Below are 19,940 nucleotides of genomic sequence, written 5' to 3'. Positions count from 1 at the left end.
CCAGGACTAAAAACTCATCATCTAAAATAAAACTACATGCCAGAAAAGCATAATATAGCATTGTTAGACTATAAGGCAAAAAGTTTTAAAGCTTCCATTATAATGTTTTATTAGAGGAATATTCTTTATTACCAAGATAGAGTTTTGATATTTAAATGTTCTGGTTTTGTCTTGTGTGAAGTTAAATATGTTCACTCTGATATCAATAAAATGTGACTTAATGTATATATCTATTGCTTTTCTAATGGTAAATAAGCTTTTGCAAACAACAACAACAACAACAACAAAAATCTAAGTAAATTAATGTCCATTCATTAAGTAACTGTTGAGTACCTGTGTACCTGTATGTGCCAGGACCTGTTCTTTATGCTGGGATACAACAGGGAACAAAATACACAAGGTCCCTGTTTTGGAGTCAGGTGTTGAAATAAATTTACAGCTAATGTGGGAAAAAAGCATGTTCTGACAAACGAACAACAACAATAACAACAACAAATCCCAAAGTTATAAACTTAATGATATCACAATGTTCACAGATTATTGACCTTCTGAAGTAAATATTGCTTATTGTGTATTATTCCAGCACTTTAAAAATTAGTAGCAGGTAATGGCATTTATAAGACAGCTGTCCTAAGTAGAAGAGAGATGGAGAAAACAAGTGAGAAGCATACCTCCTCATTCCACTCATCCCTTTTGTGACTAGTTAGACATGTGTGTAAATTAAGAAAGACTGGGAAACCCAATCGCAAAGTCTAACCATTAGATAAAATTGCTTGAAATTCGAGGATATTTACTTGGATTGACCATAAAGATTTCAGTGTGGCAGAAACACTGTTGCAAATGAGATTGGTTGTGGTTTAAGGAAGGTTCACTTTTCCTATTTTCCTTCATTCTCCATGGAGCTGTGTGCCAGATTCAGAGTATCCATTCTCCTTCACTCTCCTATCTGAACCCCAACCATAACTCTGTTTTCCCATTCAGTTTTGATCTTGGGTAAATTAGGTTTAAAATCTAGCTTTCCTGGAAAGATCACTGTAGAAAGAAGACAGCTTTTTTCCATCTTAAGTACAACTTCAAAAGTGACAGACTGGAAAATCTCTGCAGGCAAATGTGATGTCACTAAAGAAATCACACACTTACCCGTAGAGATTCTGCAGTCTGACATCTTCAAGCATCGAACCATTCATCAACTATGCTTTTCTGGATGCAGTCCTTTGACTTGAAAGAAGTCTGGACTGGCCAAATAACTATAGATAATTTACTGAACTTTGGCTTCTTCTAAACTAAGGGGACATACAGGGCTCATGATGGTTGAATCCCACCGAATTAATCTGTAAGATAAGAAGGTTAAAGGGCTTAAAGCTGTTAAGAGCAAGGTGTGATCCCAGACTCACAGCATCAGCATCACCTGGGAGCTTATTAGAAATGCACATTCTCATGCCCTGCCCAGGCCTCCTGAGTCAGAAACTTTGAGGATGAGCCCCAGTCATGCGTGTTTTAACAAGCTCGTGATTCACACTCAAGTTTGAGAACCACTGGCTTACAGAAAACAAAAGATTATTGCTGGAACACTGAACTCAGAGATCTTCTGATGTTATGTAATATATGAAAAAATTAGACGATGTATTCACAAAAATATTACTATGTAGGATACATGTCTTTTCTAAGGTGATTATCTTAATAACAAGCGTAAATGTTAAGAATTGAATGGAACATCTTTCTTTAACTCTTACTTTGCCAATGGAATTGCAGAGCTCTGCAATTTTCCTTAGAAATAAAGAGTTAAGAAATCTTATTTAGGAGGAGAAAACGTTTTCATGTTTGGGAGGATTAAAAGGGTACTGACATCATTCAAGTCATGAGCCATAATTCTTATTAGATTTTATTGCTACATTCTTCACACAGCTTTGGAAAGTTATTCCTAAGAGCACAAAATATGCACTTAGACTGCACACAGAGAAGGAAAATGCTCTCACAATGAAATTATTTTAGCCTGACCCAATAATATCTGAAAGACTCAAGACTTGTTCTCTATGTAATATATCTTTTCAAAATAAGAGATGAGTTTATATGAATTTGTCTTTTTCAATATCTTCAATAATTTCCCCTCTTAACAGTCAAGTTTGGCTAAAAACAAGATCTAATTTCTGCATACTAAAAAAAATATATTCCTTTCTAATATAAAAATTGCATGGCTGAAAGGTAAAAAAAATACAAATTAAAAATTATAATCAAAGTTGGCCTTTAATGACAATGGATAAGATACACAAATTAGTTCTTCTATATGAGAATGTAGTATCTGAAATACTGGTATGCCTGTTAATCAGTAACTTCTGGTAGCATGTCAAAAATTCATCTTCGGTTTCATTCATAATGAATTCATTTGTATTATTTCTCGACCACACCAGTTTCCCATGATGTGATGGAAAAAATTGTAACATTCAAAAATTGAATTAGATCACACACAAAACGACAAGTTACTCAGATTATAAGATTTGGCTTATTCATTGACAAGTGAGAGCCCAGTTATGTCCAGAATCTGCAAAGATGGTGCAGAAGAGCAAGATGTTTCAGAGACCTCAAACATCCTAAAAGAAGTGCATTTACTTAGATGAGGATGAAAAGGCTCTCTAAATACTAGGTTTCTCTGCTCTTATTATAATTAAATCAATTCAGTATTGATGAAATTGCTGATCAGGTACTCCAACTGGTATTTTTAAGTGTCTGTGATAATAAAAAAGGAAAAATTATTAACCAATACTACCAATTTGATATACCAAATCTTTCAGAACATGGGGTTCATTGGAGGAAACAATAAAAAGCGATGCTAGGAATTTGGCATCCCCCCAGGCAGTAGGAGAGCTACAAACTGTCTGAGAGCAACAATGTGAAACACTCTATACACATTTTCTAATTTAGTCCTCACACAAACCTGAAGAGAAAGGTATTATTAACAGTCCCATTTTGTGAGCAAAGAAACTAAAGTTGAGAAAGACATAAATGGAAAGAAAACAACATGCACAACTACACATCGGAGACAAAATAGTATGGAGAACAAACAGGGAACTATAGGTTAGCAAATCTGGGCTGGGAATCTTTGACTCCCTAATTTGTGCCTCTCTGCATCTAAATGTCCTCATCTTTAAAAACAACGCATCCTCTTTTCCTGTTTACTTCCCATGGCCAGGGAAAACACTTGCCAATGATAAAGAACTGAAAAAATGTAGGACATTGTTATAATACATGAGGTGAACTGGGCAAGCTTTGGGGATGGCCTGGTCTCTTGCTATTTCCCCCATCATAAATCCAGAGCTGTGGAAACTGCAAGAGAAAGGATGTTGCTGGAAATACTAATTTGCCCCTATCATCAGCCTCTCTCAAAACTCTGGTCACTCTCCCTCCCAGGCCCAGCCATGTTCCTTTGCCCCACTCTAGTGACCCCAAGGCCACTCATCTTTAAAGCCAGAGACACCCTTTCTTGAAGGGCTGTGCCAGACAAGTTCACATGGTCTTTCTTCTTTTGACAGGGGAGCAAATTTCCTCCATTTTGCTTTCAATGGATGTCAGGATTTTCAACAAACATGTAATTGAAATACACTAGTGCCCAAAAGCCTATGCAGAAATAGAGCTTGGCTACAAAATACCACCCCTCCAAAACCTGAAATTCCTAACAGATCTAGTCCTTCAGACACTTTACAAACTCTATCTTCCATAGAATCTTAATATTTTAACTCCAGAAAGGAAAATAATGACTACGTATTCCAACTCTATTATTTATTGAGCACTGATTGTATGCTGGGCATTTCACATGCACTGTCCCATTTAGTCTTTATAACAACCTCATATGAAATCAGATTATTAGTAGTACCATTCTGCAGATGAGAAACTGAAGCTCCTGGAGATTTAACAAGGGCCTGCAACCAGATCTGTTCGACTCCACAGCCTATCATCTTAACTGCCCAATTTTAAGGCCCAGGTTCAGTGCCCCCAAGTCACATAACTGGTTAGTGGTAAGCCATAACTAGACTTCAGTTTTCTTTGCACCATGTGACACTTGTTACTACTTGAACAGTGTATATTCTTAGGAAAGTGTCCTAAAGAATTATTCAATTTGTCATATAAGCCTAGTGGCTGACTGGAAATCCAAACTGCTAAGTTTTAATTCACCAGCTCGAGTAGGCATCGAGGAAGAAAGTTTCATGTGAATTCTCCATCTATTCATACTTTAATGGGTAAGTGCTAAACACATGCCTTCCCATTCCTGAGGACACACAAACCATCAAATTCACTCATCATTATGAAACAGGTGCCTTTCCTAATGTCTGCTGGCAACCTAAAAAGCAAGGCAAAACAAATCATTAATACAGATGGCCCTTAACTTACAGTGGTTCAACTAATGATCTTTCAAACTTAGGGTGGTGGGAAATTGATACGCATTTAGTAAAAAACAAACTTTGAATTTTGATCTATTCCCAGGTTAAGGATACATGGTACAATACTCTCTCGTATTCAGTGGTGTAGGATAAACAAGGGTAAACAACCAAGAGACTTACAACCATTCTGTACCTACTCAACTATTCTGTTTTTCATTTCACTACAGCATTCAATACATTACAGGATATGTTCAACACTTCATTATAAAATAGGCCTTGTGTTAGATGACTTTGCCCAATGTTGCTAATGTAAGTGTTCTGAGCACATTTAAAGTAGGTGAGGCTGAGCTACAATTTTCTGTAGGTTATGTGTATTAAATGCATTTTTGACTTACAGCATTTTCAACTTAGAGTGAGTTTATTGGGATACAACCCCATCATAAATCAAAAAAGGTCTACTTGTAGCACAGAAAGGATCATTTTGGGGTTTTGTAAGCCCAGGCTTGAATTGGCACTCATGAACAGGTAAATGTTACCAATTTATTACTCATCATCAAATTTCCATGTCATTTGTCAACTCTGTCTTCTGTAAAGTTTCCACTGAAGGGCCCATTAAGGATATCAAAATATGTGAAAAATAGATAAACTTTCCATTTGACAGATGCCTTTTAATTTTCTGTCTTAGTGGTCACCCACTCTGGTGACAGCCATGAATAATTTCCTTCATCTCACAAATGATCACCTACCAACATAAAAGTAGTGCAAAATGAAATCTGATCTAATAAAAAGTGTAATTAATTGCCATGACAAGTTGCAACATTAATTCCTAAAGCAAAAGAAAGTATAAAAGGACCTCTCCTGAGGGCTTTAACCAGCCTTTTGTTTTTCCCTCCTATACTTGCTCCTCACCATCTTGCCTCTTATTTTCTTTCCTTCCCGCTACCCTCATCTCTGCAAAACTCAAGAGTTGTGTTTGGTTGTAGGGAGGGATGGAGGTGAAGGGCAAAATCATTTCAACTGTTATGTTAAGACACATCATCACTTATTCATAGATTCTTCTTTCCCTCGAGGCACCCCCCCCCCCCCCCCCCCCCCCCGGAGGAGCAGCAGAAGAACTAAAAGGCATACTTCTTTGCCCAGGTGATTGCTTTAAGGAAACCAGGGATCCCATGTAGTTTATAACTTAGCACCATTACCATTATTGACAAATATTTGCTGAGCACACCATGTGCTTGGAACAGGGCCAAATGCTGTTATGTTTTTGAAGGCTTTAGGCAAAGAAGACAGTGTATTCCTTTTTCTAGTGGAGACTCCTCTCTGAAACTTAATTTTCAGTGCCCCAATGGTTTGGGGGGTTGCACAAAATTATCCCTTATTTCAGGTTTTAATTATACTTTATTCAGATTTTAACATCTCATTTTTATGGAATTTTATGGATTTTAAGTGTTTTCTTCAACTTGTTTTTAGAGCAAACTCTCTTTCCTCATTTTATATATAAAACATCCTAACTGGCCCCATTTCTCTTTAAATATCTATGTTAGAGGGACAGGCATTCATTTAAGAAACTAAGCATGTGAAAACGATGAGTAGTAAATATTTATAAAGATGGTAATGTTCTCTTTCTTGACCTGGGTGGTGGTTACATGGGTGTGTTCACTTTGTGATAATTCATCAAGCTGTACACTTATGATTTGTACATTTTTCTATAAGTGTTTATTTACCTCAACAAAATAACTTAGAAATGCCTATTTATAAAGAGTCCTGACATCCCCTCCCAAACACATGCAAGCCCACATAGAATAATTGATTTCGCAGGAGAGTACTTATTTTCCCACTCCTAAAAGCCCTCATTTTTTGCCCCAGGGACTTTAACTCTTCAACCTCAATCCAAGAGATTGTTTGTAGGGCCTCTCTCTCATCAGATATTCTCGCCCCCTTTTTTTCCCTCAGGGAATTTCTTCTGTTGACTGGGTCCCTGTCTTCTCTAATAAGTCCTTATCTTATCTTAATATCTCAAAAACAATGCAAAAAAAAAAAACGGTATCCTTCATCTTTCCCTCATAGTACGCTCTCTAGCCACCCTTACCACAAAGATTTAGCTGTCCTTTTGCAGGTGCTGGCTCTATGGCTTTCTCAGGTTCCTCTTCAAGATGGTCTCATAGGATTAAAAATGACCATGCCTCTTACTCTCGCTCTCTTTCTTTTTCTCACTGTACCTCTGGAACTTGTATTTCCAGAAAATGAGTCCCATGTTTCTTTCCAACTTCATTGAAAAGTACATTCTCCCATTTTCAACTTAGTTTCTATAAGAACCTTCCTGGATTCTATAAGAATCCTTCCTAGGATTGTTGTAAAAATCAAATGGAATAATCTACATAAAATACTAAGTTATACATACTAAGTAAAATAGACACATGGTAATCACTCATTAAATAGCAGCTTTTGTTATTGTTAATATGATTAGCTAAGGTTGTTTTTTGCTTGTTATGACCATAGGGTCAACTTAAATTCTTAACATGTGAAGGTTGTTGTAATGCTGAGAGAATAACTAAATAGCAGCTACCATTTTTTGAGTATTCTATATCAGGCACTGTTAGGCACTGTACACAGATAATCCTATTTAAGCCTCTGATAATAGTACAAAATAGATTTGGGATCCTATTTTAAAATAAAAAACTGAGTTTTGTAGGGGTTACACCATTTGTCTGGGTCACTTGCCAGTTAAATTGACCATAGAGATGCATTTGCTTCTGAAATAACCACCTTCTTGCAGGATGTGCATCCTGCCAGATTGTGGCATGGCACTCAACCCCTCAACAAGAAGCCACTGGGTTGCAATTATAGAAGATATCTCAAAACTGGCCCTTGCCTCTAAGGATCAGACAATGGGTAAGTCAGCCCTGTCACCATCTTGCCCAGAATTTTGTCTTTGAGACCTAAAAATTTGTAGACTCCAAGAACCTAATTAATCATCTTGAACTCTTTTATGTTGTTGCCTTTACATCTCCCCCATCATCCCAAACCAAGTATCACCTTAGAAAACTGTGACAAACTTATAGACTAAAGTTTCTTCTCTGTTGCAAAAATCTACAGAGGTCTGGAATTCTAGACACTTTCCTAAAAATTTCCAGGTTAAACTTTCCTCCTTCTTTTACTATAGGTGTACTCTACAAAAGAAGGTAGGTTTAAGCTGATTCAGCCACTCATACCCCAACCCTGCTGAGTTATGATCAGTGCCTCATGTCACTGAAGCTAGTTATTGCTGTCTTTAGCCTCCAGAAAGAGGACCTTTAAAATACTCTTTATTAAGAAATGGAAGGTGGCATATACTGTCTTAAGACTTACACCCAATTATACATAGGCAATCCTTAATGTTCTGATAGCATCTAGTTTATTTATTTCTCCCCAGTTACTCATATCAATATCATTATCCAACCTACTAATGGCTTTCCTTGAAGAGGTCATTTATTCCTCTGCTTGGCTTCAGTTGTAAAAGATACACTGTGTTCCTTGAACTAGGGCTGGCTTCTTTTTAAGGCTTTCTAGAAGCTTAAACTAGAGAAGTATAAAAAGTCTTTTTTTATGGGAACCATTCTTTATATCAATTACACTTCTGCTCTGTCATTAATTGTGACTACCTATTCAAGAATGTCTCCACCATTCAGAATGTGGAAAACATGCCAATGGGAAGCTCAGCTCAATGGCAGTTCTGGCTTTGGCTTTGGGCTGGACACCCACTTATGCACAGTATGACTCAGACTCCCTTCTCGTAACGCCTTATCTCTAGACACCATTCTCCATGAATCCTTTTCTTTATTCGTAATCACTTCTAATCCTCATGCTCCTCTATCTGACCTTCTCTTCCCACAAAAATCCAGAAAGTATGCACTTAATAAACAAACAAATCCATTGACAAAGATAGATGTATTCAGGGCAGCTTTACCAAAATTCAGCTTCAAACTGGTATTTAACAAAATTCCAGCCAAAATGCTCATTTGTAACTGCAGCCAACTGTTTTATTGAAACCAATTCGAAGCCAAACATTTTTTGAATGCCTACAAAGCTACAAAAATAATAAATAATGTTTGGCTGTCTTTCAAGCCTCAAGGGATTCAAAGTCCCAATCCCATAAAGAACAAGAAGGCAAGGTAAAAAGGAAGCAGACCTGAAAAAGGCTATTGCCTGGAGAGTGATTCTCATCCAGGAATCAGAAAGAGGAAGTTTGTTTGGGGAGACCAGGTGCTCCTCACAACTGCTAGGAAATTGGGATATAGAATAGAGTCGCATTGAATGAGTTCTTATAAGTCCTCTCACCCATCAGCACCTTTTGAGTTGGTTTTTATAGATTTTTCTGCCTTTGTTTTGAGTTCATTTCCAAAAGAGGGGTTGTAAAATATACTGAAATGTAACAAAATTAGTACTATTCTAGCACCAGTGTGAGTTTGAGTACCTAAAGACTTAAGATTTTTCAGAATTCTTGAAGACTAAGAGAGGATTAGATTTTTTTTTTTAAAGAATTGGTCATGAGTGTTTTTTTTAAGATTTTTATTTATTTATCCATGAGAGACACTGAGAGAGAGAGAGAGAGAGGCAGAGACACAAGCAGAGGGAGAAGCAGGCTCCATGCAGGGGACCTGACATGGGACTCGATCCGGGTCTCACACTCTGGGCTGAAGGTGGCGCTAAACCGCTGAGCCACCAGGACTGTCCAAGGATTAGATTTCTAAACAACATGTCTCAAATGATGAGTGCTCATATCCAGAAAGAAGGGCACACTGGATTATAAAATTGCTTATATCAACTCTGGATACCATGGGGTTCTGAGAAATCATAAACATCGTACAAACTCAGAAGCCCCTCAATGTAGATATAGAGATCTCTCTAGGCCTACACCCTAAAATACCCTGGTACATCAATGAATAAATCAGTAGCTCGAGTAGGTTGGAAAAACTAGGAAAAAAGAAAATAACATAAGCATAAAAATAAGAGTGGAATTTGGGCACCTTTTCTAAAATCTAGAGGTTGGAAATTTGAAAACAAAAGTAATTGAGTGAACCAAGGCACATGATAATAAAATTAAAACTAAACCAGAATTTACTGAGTATCTACGTATCAGATTTTGTGCTAGGTAGACATTTTCATAATATTATCCCACTTAGTCATTAATAATCTCACCCCCAAGAATTAACAATGCAGAAACTGAGTCTCCAAGAAATAAAATGATTCACCTTAGAGTGCCCCACTAGTAAGTGATAGTACCAAAAACCACACCCCAGTCTACTTCACTCCAAATCTCATATGCTTCCCAACAACTTACGGTATGTTCGAGTCAAACTTGCAGCAGGAGGAATAATCCTCTCAACTTTTCAGAAGGTATCTAAAAACAGCCAACTTTGAGTAAATAACATGATCTTCAGAGAGATATTAAAATTGCTTCTATCTGAACAGATCCAATGATCTGATAGAAATTTCTGTTACATCTCAATACAAATCTATAGAGAGTAATATCAAAGAATTTACAGAATTAAGATCACAAGTGCATACATTGCAATGCCCCCACAGATGCCTGTAGAAATACTTTACTATGGATTTGGAGACTCCTTTCCTTTGGTAATATCCCTAATATCTTTGAATAGGATGAACAGTGTTAGAAATAGCTTATTTCTTGATACTTTGCTACTATTTCTTCAGTTTATCTGGCCCATGGATTATCCAGCCACATTAGCATAGCCACTTTCTATCGTTTCCCTCCTTTTTCCTTTTAAGTGCCCATCACAACAACTTGGTAAAGGGGGCAGGGCAGCAAACGTGTCTATGCTTTCTCTTCAGAGCCTTCTCCACTGCTGTTGTGGGCATGACATACCCTATTGTCTTGGGTTCACCACAGCCTTTCATTTTCCTCATCAATGTACAGTATTTTCATGTATGATCTTCTTTTTCTACTGTTTTCCAGTAGAGGGAAGAAGAACTACATCTTTATTTTTGCTGTCTCTTTACAGTCAGTTTTCAGTGATACGCCTTCTAGGGAGAAAGGAAAATTAAATCTAAGGTTAAGAGAAAAGGAGAAGTGAAGCAGCATGTATGTTTCTTTGGGGCTGGATCTGATGTACCCTAACCCCTAGAGAAAAAAAAAAGACATGAGAAATGATAGGCCCTTGTTTTCTGCTTAGGATAAAATTTTCTTTTTGATTCTGAGCAATTTTACCCCAGAAAATAGGCTTAGAACTGTATTTTAAATGCTAAATTTCAGTGAGAAGACACTTTTACTTTTCAAAAAGTAGCCTTTTACTTAGGAGTTCATATGAAAAGCCACATTATATTCTCTTGTTCTTTCTTTCTTAGATTTTTTTTAATTTATTCATGAGAGACATAGAGAGGCAGAGACACAGGCAGAGGGAGAAGCAGGCTCCCAGGGAGCCTGATGCGGGACTTGATCCCTAGACACTGGGGTCATGCCCTGAGCCAAAGGCAGATGCTCAACCACTGAGCCACCCAGGCATCCCTCTCTTGTTCTTTCTTAATTATTTTGTAACTTTATATCTACCTGAATTTGTTCCATGAAAATCCATCTTTCTAACTAAGCACATTATCACTATCCTTGTTCTGTCAAGTCTCAGTTATTTAGTGACAAGTTATGAGCTGGAATCTAGAATTCTTTGCTGCAACAAACATTTCTTTAGCTCAACAAATTTTTATTGTGTACCTTTTAAGTACCAGATGCCATACTGAGAATTGTATGGCTGAGACTATAAAGATGCATAACAGTGGTCCTTACATTTAGTAGTCCTTGATGAAGGAGGCAATATGTTAGCAAGAAAACACCACTGTGCATAATAGGTGTCAAAATAGAGAGGGTACAAATTGAACAGGATCACAGAGAAGGGAGAGAGAAGAGAGAAAGAAGTGTCTGATATTGATGTTAGATTCAATGTGTGTGTCAGTCACACAAGGTGTGTATGTGTGCATGTGTGGTGGGGCAGGGCTCAAGGAGGGAGAGAGGAAGAGGAAACCATCCCAAGTATGTGCAAAGGCATAATACTTGGAACTTCAAGCAGTTTGTTATACTGGAGTCCACTGTGTATGGGAGGAAATGGTTAGTATGCAGGGAAAGTAGAAAGAAAGAGGGGGCAAATCTGTACCTAAGTGCAAATCCCAGCCCCAAATGAGACCTACAGAATCAGAATCTGGACTTGGATCCTGGGGATCTGTATTTGAAACAAGGTCCTCCGATGCTTCTCATGTTCCCTGAAACTGAGAATCCCCGCAGCAGATGATGGAGAACCTCTGCAGTCTCCCCCTCCCTCCTTTCTTGATCATTATCCCTATGATTGATCAGCCCCATTCAATGAATTGAAAAGGCTGAGGTTCATGGCCTAATCAGATTTAGCTGAATAAAGCAGCATGGGCGAAGGGAAGGACACAGAAACTACTATCTAAAAAAGGTGAAGACCTGGACCCCCATTGTCACACCTGCCCCTTTGGTGAGTATATGGTCATTACTTTTTTTCACATCTGTAATTGCTGGGTTTTTTGTTTTTTGTTTTTTTTTTAATCTGAGGAACTATTTTAGGGTGTTGGCTTTGGTATTCCCAAATTCTTTATAAAGTTTGCTTATAAATGGGTTTTGAGTGATCGGTTTTATACTAACATATACTCTTGTGTTTCTTATTATATAAGAATTAAATAGAACAAATCCTGTCTAAATGCAAAAATTAGGACATTATATGCAATGCTGTATGTGCTAGAAATGTGTGAAAATAGGTTTCTATTCACCAAGAGAAGTAGCTTGATAATGTCTCATCAAGAAAAAAGCAGGAGACAAAGGTCTTCAGCTAATGGGCTCAGTGAACAGCACCATGTTTTTACCTAAGGCACCCATGTGCCTCTGCTGATATGATTCTCTTCTTCTTGCAGGTCTAACCTGGATGGCTGTGAGTTGGCTTAATCTCAGCTGGCAACTGTGAGATGTTCATACAATCCCCCACAGTGGTCTCTGGGATTATGCTAAACAGAGCAATATCCTTGCCCTCATGGATCAAAAGACTTATAGGCAACCAAAATTACAGTACCAAATTTCTGTTACATGAAAAAGAAAAAGTAAAGCTGCTATGGTTACCATTTCATGTTCAACCTCTTTCAATCTTGATAAAGTCTTTTCTGAAGTCCTGCTAGGCTGGAAAAGACAACCAGCCTTGGGAGTTAATTTGCCTTTATTGGATTCACATTCCATTTATAGCATTTCTTCAAGGTTCCTTGTTTTTTTAAAAACAAAACAAAAACAACAAACCACCAAGTTCAGGTGTTAGAAGCTAAACTTAAAATGTTTTCCTTCTGAAAGCTCTTTCCACTCTTTTTTGGGGTGTTACTCTGTCAAATTCCAACCAATCCAAGAGAGGATAGATCTGCCAGGCCCTACTCAAACTTCAGCTGCCCAGATAATCACACTGAATGGCTCTTTCTCATTGCTTCTGTGAACATTTGCATTCAACCGCCCTAATTGATAGTGAAATTTAAAATCAACTCTGACTCTGGCCTCAAAGACTTTTTGAGCTATAGCTAACTCTAATTCTTGGTGACCCCTGGAAACAGGAGCAGAAGACCATACTCTGGAAAAAGATTGAGAACAAATGTAATTTCTTAGAATTAAAAAATCGAGGCCAGTTCTCTTTCTCATTCACCCAGGAGTACAAAACAAACTAGACAGAGCAAATTTATAATTAATGTAAGATTGATCTTAACAGAAATTATTAAAGTTGCTATTTCAAAGATCTTGGCTTGAGTATCTTCAGGAAGAGAAAAAGTCTGTACATCTATCTCATTAAATTACTTTCTGCTATTGTGATGTATTATATTTCCTTGCCAGAAATTGATGTTGGGTAGTAGGAAGTCAGTTTGAGAACTAGTTATTCCCAGACTAACAGGACAAAACCTGAACGATAAGCCAGGAAATAACTTGTCCCTGATAAGAAGAGGGTTCATATTAATCCTCAGGGCTCATTAGGGCCCTTTATAGCTATGAAATTCTCCAAAGTTCATCTGTATCTTCTTGTTTGTTGAAATAACCCCCCCCCCCAACATTAGAAAATGACCAATTCCAACTCTTGGTGACAATTTTTCAAAAAAGATAAATCATTTTTTCAAAAGAAAAAAATGTAATGTAATTCAACAGGATAAGACAGTTTTTAAATAGACGAGCCCATACTATGTATCAGGAACTGTGTTTGTTGTCATGCTGGCATATGCAGTGAGTACCGTAGACGTTTGCAGTACTGTCTACACATACAGGCACCAGTAGGGCTTTTAGAAATGCCAATGGCAAGGGCTTCATCACAGGTGAATCAAATCAGAATGCCTAGGCCCAGCAGATTCAAATATGCAGTCGGAGGTGAGAATCAGTGTCTGTGAGTCCAACAGAAAGGCTATGTAGATGGAGTGGAGCGGAGTGAGAGAGAAACTGACAGGTGCTAGAGTTGGAGCAAGAACTGGGTGGGCCATGGTAAGGATGTGGGGTTTCACTGTGAATGACTTGAAAACTGTGGAAGAGTTTTAATGAGAGAAGTAGCAGGACTTGTTTATTAGGTCACATAGATCAAATAGGATTTTCTCGGAAGTTCATAATTTATAAACTCTAACAAAAATATTTGTTGTGGGTTCCAAATAACCTCCTCACAACTAAACCTCAGCACGGACCATAGATAGGTAGGTTCCTACTAAGAGGAGAGCTAGTATTAAAAGAACGCAAAGAAAACTGGCTCTGGAATTAGGAGCCCCATCTCCTTTTGGCAACTGATTAGCTTTATTACTGTTAAGAAAAAAACAAATCACCTATCTTTTCAGCCACATAGAATCTGACTTAAAAAAAAAAAAAAAAGCTTAAAAATTCTAGAGTTTACCCAGTTGGTAATTAGCATCAAAATAAGGGAAGCCTTTGGCTTTGGCATCTCTGTCAATGAGACATTCAAAATATTGTTTAGAAGGGGTTAGTTTATGACTGGGGCTTAGAAGGGGTTAGTTTATGACTGTTCAAACATACAGTACAACAGGCTTCCCAGACTTTTCGTAGGGAGGTTATGTCTTGTTCACTACTGGAGATCTTGTTAGGGCTCCTAGGAACCAAGTCTCCACCTTAGTTGCCAGCACCTACAGTGTGGCCCTTGTTAGTCTTTCACTACCTATACCGTGAAGACTACCTAGGTCAAAGTGGGAGCCAGTGGCCCCTCTGCCAGAGGAAGCAAGCAGGCAGAGGCTATTGCCAGTCTGCAGGCCCACCCCTTAGGTGTGTGCTCAATCTATGATCCTGAGCTGTTGCACTAAACCTGAATTCTATTCCTGCTCAATACAGATGACCATTTTCTCTTCATCCTCCAGCCTGCATATTCTTGTTTGATCATAGATCCCAACTCACTGAAGCTCTAAGCATTGCTCACGTAAAACCCCACCTCTACGCCCAGATTTGACTTTGCCACAGTGACCATGTGCCTCTTACAGCCTTAGCTATTTGGGGCGCCACGTAAGCAGCATCCCAAGACTGCTTCTTTAGATCTTGCCTGATTATTCCTTGACCAGTTGTCCCAGTATGTGCTGCACATCAACCTGTGTTGCCCAAAACTTGTACTGAGTGTTCTCTAAAGATCCCTGGCTTCCTCCCCGGTTATAGACTGCCAGCCCTGAGGTATCTCACCACCACCCAGCTCTGGTGCCTACCAGAATGACAGAAGTCCAGAGGTCCAGTGATTTTTTCCAACCAATTTCCTGGCTTTCCACACTATCTGTCAGTTCCTCCAAATGAGCAAAGGTCTCCTCCTGAGCTCATTCCCCTAGAAAACTCTTGTCTGAGCTATCTTAGTGCTAGAAGTCAACATTTCAGTCCTCGCTCAAAAAGCTAAGTAAGATTACCAGCCCCATTAGACCATTAGCGATGCTGGCTCAGGAGGTTGACCTAGCATTTCAGCTGCTGCAGGGAGCCCAGTGCTATGAGGAAGCCCAACTTGACAGCGGGTTTTATTTATTCCATTACTGAGAACAAGTTAGCTAGATGAACCACTCTTCTGCCTTCAAAGGATTTTATTGTCCTCTGCATCTGAATTAGGTAGTAAGGAATGTGGGCAGGCTCAAATCAGCCCATAAAAGTTCCATCTGCCACCAAGAAGGACTCTGAAGTCCCTGACAGAGAGCAGCCAGAGGCATCCTAGCAGCACCCCCATGCAACCTACAAAGGGGCCCCAGTTTCATAGTGTTTGTCTTCTATGTATACCCAGATTAGAACTTTCTATGGCCCTCCCCAGGCTATACTACTAGAGGATAAAGAGTCGTTGAATGCCCAGAAAGACCATCTTTGTCTTACTTTGCCAAACTGTACTCCTAAATAAATGGTTTATTAATTAAAAAATCAGAATAAAACAACAAAACAAAACAAAACAAATGGCTTATAGGTTCACTGATGATTGCAAAGTCTCAGCAAGTCTATAGCTGCCCATCCTATCTAAGCCAGAGCTGTCTTCCATTAAGGTGGAGAAGGGTTAAAGAAACCTTTCCTGGTTACAGATTCAATCCCATATCACCTAGAGCCCCTCGAGATCCATAATCTTGCCAGGATACGATCTAGCCCATTCTTCAAGTAATCCTTGAAGTCCAAACTTCTCCTTAAAAGCACACTTTCTCTTGGGAGTTATGGCATTATTTAAATCACAGTCTTAAAACCTGCTGCACTTGTATCTCACACTCTGCTAGCAATGAACATAATGATCTGGAGCCGGTAAAGATGGAGAAGGTTCCAAACTCAGCCAACATGCTTGATCTTCAAGAAACCCTGGTTTCAAGTTCTCCCCATAGGATACAGCTGCTTTTCATGTTTCATTCAACAAGTACTTAAAACCAGCGAAGTACCAGGCTTTGAGTTGGGAATGCAGCAGTAAACAAAGCATCTCTCCCCTAGTAGAAGGGTTGGTGGTTAGGCCAATCATGTAAATGCCTCCACTGTAAATAGGTTAACTGCTATGAGCTAAGAATGGGGGAAATCTCATCTAAGGAAGGTAAGGTCAAGATTTGAAGAAAGGGTAGGAGTTGTGGGAACAGCATGGTGAAAACCTTGGGAGAAGGGAGGAGTTTCACCAACTCTAGAAACAGAGAAGTTCTGCCACCTGGCTGTCCGACATTCTTGAAACCTAGAACGGATATACCAGGAGGATCTCTCTAGTAAAACCTCTGGGAGATCCTTTAAAAAAAATAACCCTCTGCTTCTTAATTCTACTATAGGGCTCTCTCTTACAGAGATGTCCTTGGCCTATACAACGCCCCAAAGATTACTGAATTGTCTTCCTTTACTATCATTTTGCCCTGTCCACAGGCAAACTAACTATATTTCCAAACTCAAGAAATCCAGAGAACTGAAGAGTTTTTATTATATAATTTTTCTAGGGTGAAAGGAAATGAAAACAGGAAGTTGCAAATGTATTCCTAAAAGATCTACAGTAATATGATGTCTGAAGAGCAACATTCCCAAACTCCAATAACTACTAGAATTTGAACTTCTGTAGGTGCTTCCTTCTGGCCCTTTTTCCTTCTAGATCATCACATTCATTTTATCACAGTCCTGGTTAGGATCATTTGTTTCCAGTAGCCCATAGAGTCTTGGACCAGGCTAGAGCAGTTGTTCTCAAATTATAGTCTCTGAGCTATATCACTAGGGAACTTGTTAAAAAATGCCAATTCTTGGGCCCCATCCCAGATCTATTAAATTAGAAACTCTGTGTATCCCAGCAGTCTTTTAACAAGCCTCTGGACAACTCTGCTGCATGTTCAAGTTTGATAACCACTGGCCTATATAGGAGCTTTTACCCATCTCTATGAATCTCTCCTTTCCCACCCAATTCCTTGTAGCAGTTTGTAATTACAGATGATATTCCCACAGTCAACCATCCCAGCCACCATGTTCCAGTCCTGAGGGCTTTCAAAAATTCATTGCTGTCCTATACTAGGCACTCCAAATAGCCAGTAGAAGCCTAGAATCATGGCATGTGGGCAAACGGACTTCTTTTACTTTGGATAAATGAGATTACATAAAGATCACACTGCATAATTGCAACAATCAAATCTTGAGGGATCCTGTTCCTCACCTATTTTTATTTCCTTATCAGATTCCTTCTAGCTCACAAATGACACAATACCAACTAATTTCCCAGCCACTGCTGGAGTTATTAACTCTTTCCCCAGTCTGTCAAATCTACCTGTAAAAACCAAAACTATACTCATGAGAGACAAGGAGAGCTACAGGGAAATATTATGATGGGCTGACTTTTCAGGTCCTTTTCCTGGAGTTTCTTCTCCAGGGAGGAGAAGGGGGTCTTCAAGATTCCCAGGACCATTCTATTTACAAGTCCTTTCACTTTACTGAAATACTCTCTATGAAAAGCATATAAACTTTAAGGGAATGCCTGTTAAAATAATTAATTATAATTAATAATTATAATTAATAATAATGCCTGTTATCTCAATTAGATAACATATTTGGTCATAGATAAGAGCTCTAGAAAGAGAATAAATAATAAGCTGGATTATTTTAATGTATTCCAAAATTGTACCATTGGTAGAATTAAAATACAGTGAAATCTTAACTCTCAGGTCTACTTGGTATTCAGATAAATGAAGACAGATGAAGAGCAATCAGTGAACATTCCAGTTTCCATTCTGTAGTCTCCACTTCTATTCTACTTCCAAATCCCCTATCCAGTTATTTCCTACCCTTTATGTCCAAGATAGTCCATGTAAACCAAAAGTTCCATTGGATAGAAAGATAGATTTTCTAAATAATACTAGAGCCCTTCATTCATTATATTTGGGGGAGTTTTAGAGGACTAATTAGAATTTTCTGAAAAGATCGTAAAAAACTGATATACAAAATGATCAATATGGTAGGAAACCAGTAATATTCTTGGAGCTCTGTATCTGACCACTATGTTCTTCCTGGTGTCCTGTGCCTCTCATATCTGCTCATTCTATCATTTCAGCGAGCTAGAATTCTAGAACAACTTAAAGACGTGATCAGCCTACCTTGAATATGTACATACAATGTATTCTAATCAGAGAATCTGAAATTAAATGCTCACCAGTTTGTCTCATTCACGTCCACCTTAGGATTTTAACGTTCTCAAAATTGTCATTAAAAAAACAGGAACAAGTAGTTTAAGGAAAGCTATTTTTTTAAAAAAAGATTTTATTTACTTATTCATAGAGACACAGAGAGAGAGGCAGAGATACAGGCAGAGGGAGAAGCAGGCTCCATGCAGGGAGCCCGACGTGGGACTCCATTTCGAGTCTCCAGGATCACACCCTGGGCTGCAGGCGGTGCTAAACCGCTGCACCACCAGGGCTGCCCAAGGAAAGCTATTTTTATTTTTATTTTATTTTATTTTTTTATTTTTTTGGAAAGCTATTTTTAAAATATACTCTCTAAAATATAGTTACACACTGGTTTACTATGAAAAATATGATTATAACACGAATCTTATATATATCAGGTTTCCAATGTCTCTCAAAATATGGTGAAACCTTAACACTCAGGTCTACTTGGTATTCAGATAAATGAAGACAGACACACAGACAGCAATCAGTGAACTTTCCAGTTTCATTAGTGTGGAAATTACTGGGGAAATTATTCATTAGTGTGACGCTGGATTGATTTTATCGCACATGCTAAAAAGGTTTACTTAATTGCAAATTTTATATGTGGGAACAAAAAGAACACAGCTGTTGCATTTGGAAATAAATATTTCATATAATTACTACGAGTTTTTGATGTCGCAGATACTGCATCAGGAACTGATTGGATAAGAATGGGTCACCATCAGTTCCTAATGCATTGCCTTCAGCATCTAAACAAGCCTCAGTGAACACCTCATGTTAGATGTGCTGTGATGTGTTTATGGTTATACAGCAAAAGAAGCACTTTTAATTTAACCCTGAAGAGAAAAGTTTCTAAGAGACATGATCCCAAAATGCTAAAAAACCTATCGTTAGCCTACCCTTTTACAGATTTATCACTGAAGCCAAGGAAGTCAATCTAGTCTCATGTTTGTGCCTATACTAACACTGGTACTTTCCTTGCTAAATATATTTACTCAACAAAACAACCTAAAGCTGCTGATTATTTTTATAACTTGGGAAAAAAATTAAGAGACAATTTTGGATTTTCTTACCTTTGCTTTTTTTGTTTTTTTTTTTTTTTTAACTTAAAGGCTTATGGGGTTTACATAAGCATTGCTATTCGAATAGGGATTATTTCCCACTATTACCACTAAAATAAATGTTATTAAAAGAAAAAATGCTACAAAGCAATTACTATAAAAGATAACCTGTTAATTAAATTCTACTTTCAACTAGCAGAAAGTCATTTGTACTTCTAGCACTTTCTAGTTGAAGGGTCCCAGCAATTTGACAAGCTAGCTCATTTTACTTCTCTTACTAATTCACTATCAAGTATTTGCTGAACACCTGTTGTATGCAAGCTACTATCCTGGGCATTTGTGATATAGGAGTGAGCAAAATGATACTAGTTTTACATACTAGTGA

At 38.1% G+C, this 19,940-nt stretch overlaps 2 long non-coding RNA genes across 3 annotated transcripts in view; one reads left to right on the top strand and one right to left on the bottom strand.

Annotated features, from left to right (window-relative positions):
* The window catches only part of LOC144324171 (uncharacterized), a 38,992-nt gene extending 26,501 nt beyond the window's left edge, over positions 1-12,491 (top strand). For both annotated transcript variants that reach the window (XR_013389578.1, XR_013389579.1), the window contains 2 exons: positions 7,147-7,262; positions 12,288-12,491. This is a non-coding gene — a long non-coding RNA (uncharacterized LOC144324171). The remainder of the gene's footprint in view (positions 1-7,146; positions 7,263-12,287) is intronic.
* The window catches only part of LOC144324176 (uncharacterized), an 87,443-nt gene that overhangs the window by 36,934 nt on the left and 30,569 nt on the right, over positions 1-19,940 (bottom strand). The window lies entirely within an intron of this gene.

The sequence above is a fragment of the Canis aureus genome, chromosome 11, assembly GCF_053574225.1.
Source record: "Canis aureus isolate CA01 chromosome 11, VMU_Caureus_v.1.0, whole genome shotgun sequence".
In the NCBI taxonomy this organism is placed as follows: Eukaryota; Metazoa; Chordata; class Mammalia; order Carnivora; family Canidae; genus Canis; species Canis aureus.
The sequence above is the reverse complement of the archived record's forward strand: the minus strand, read 5'-3'. Positions and strand labels throughout refer to the sequence as shown.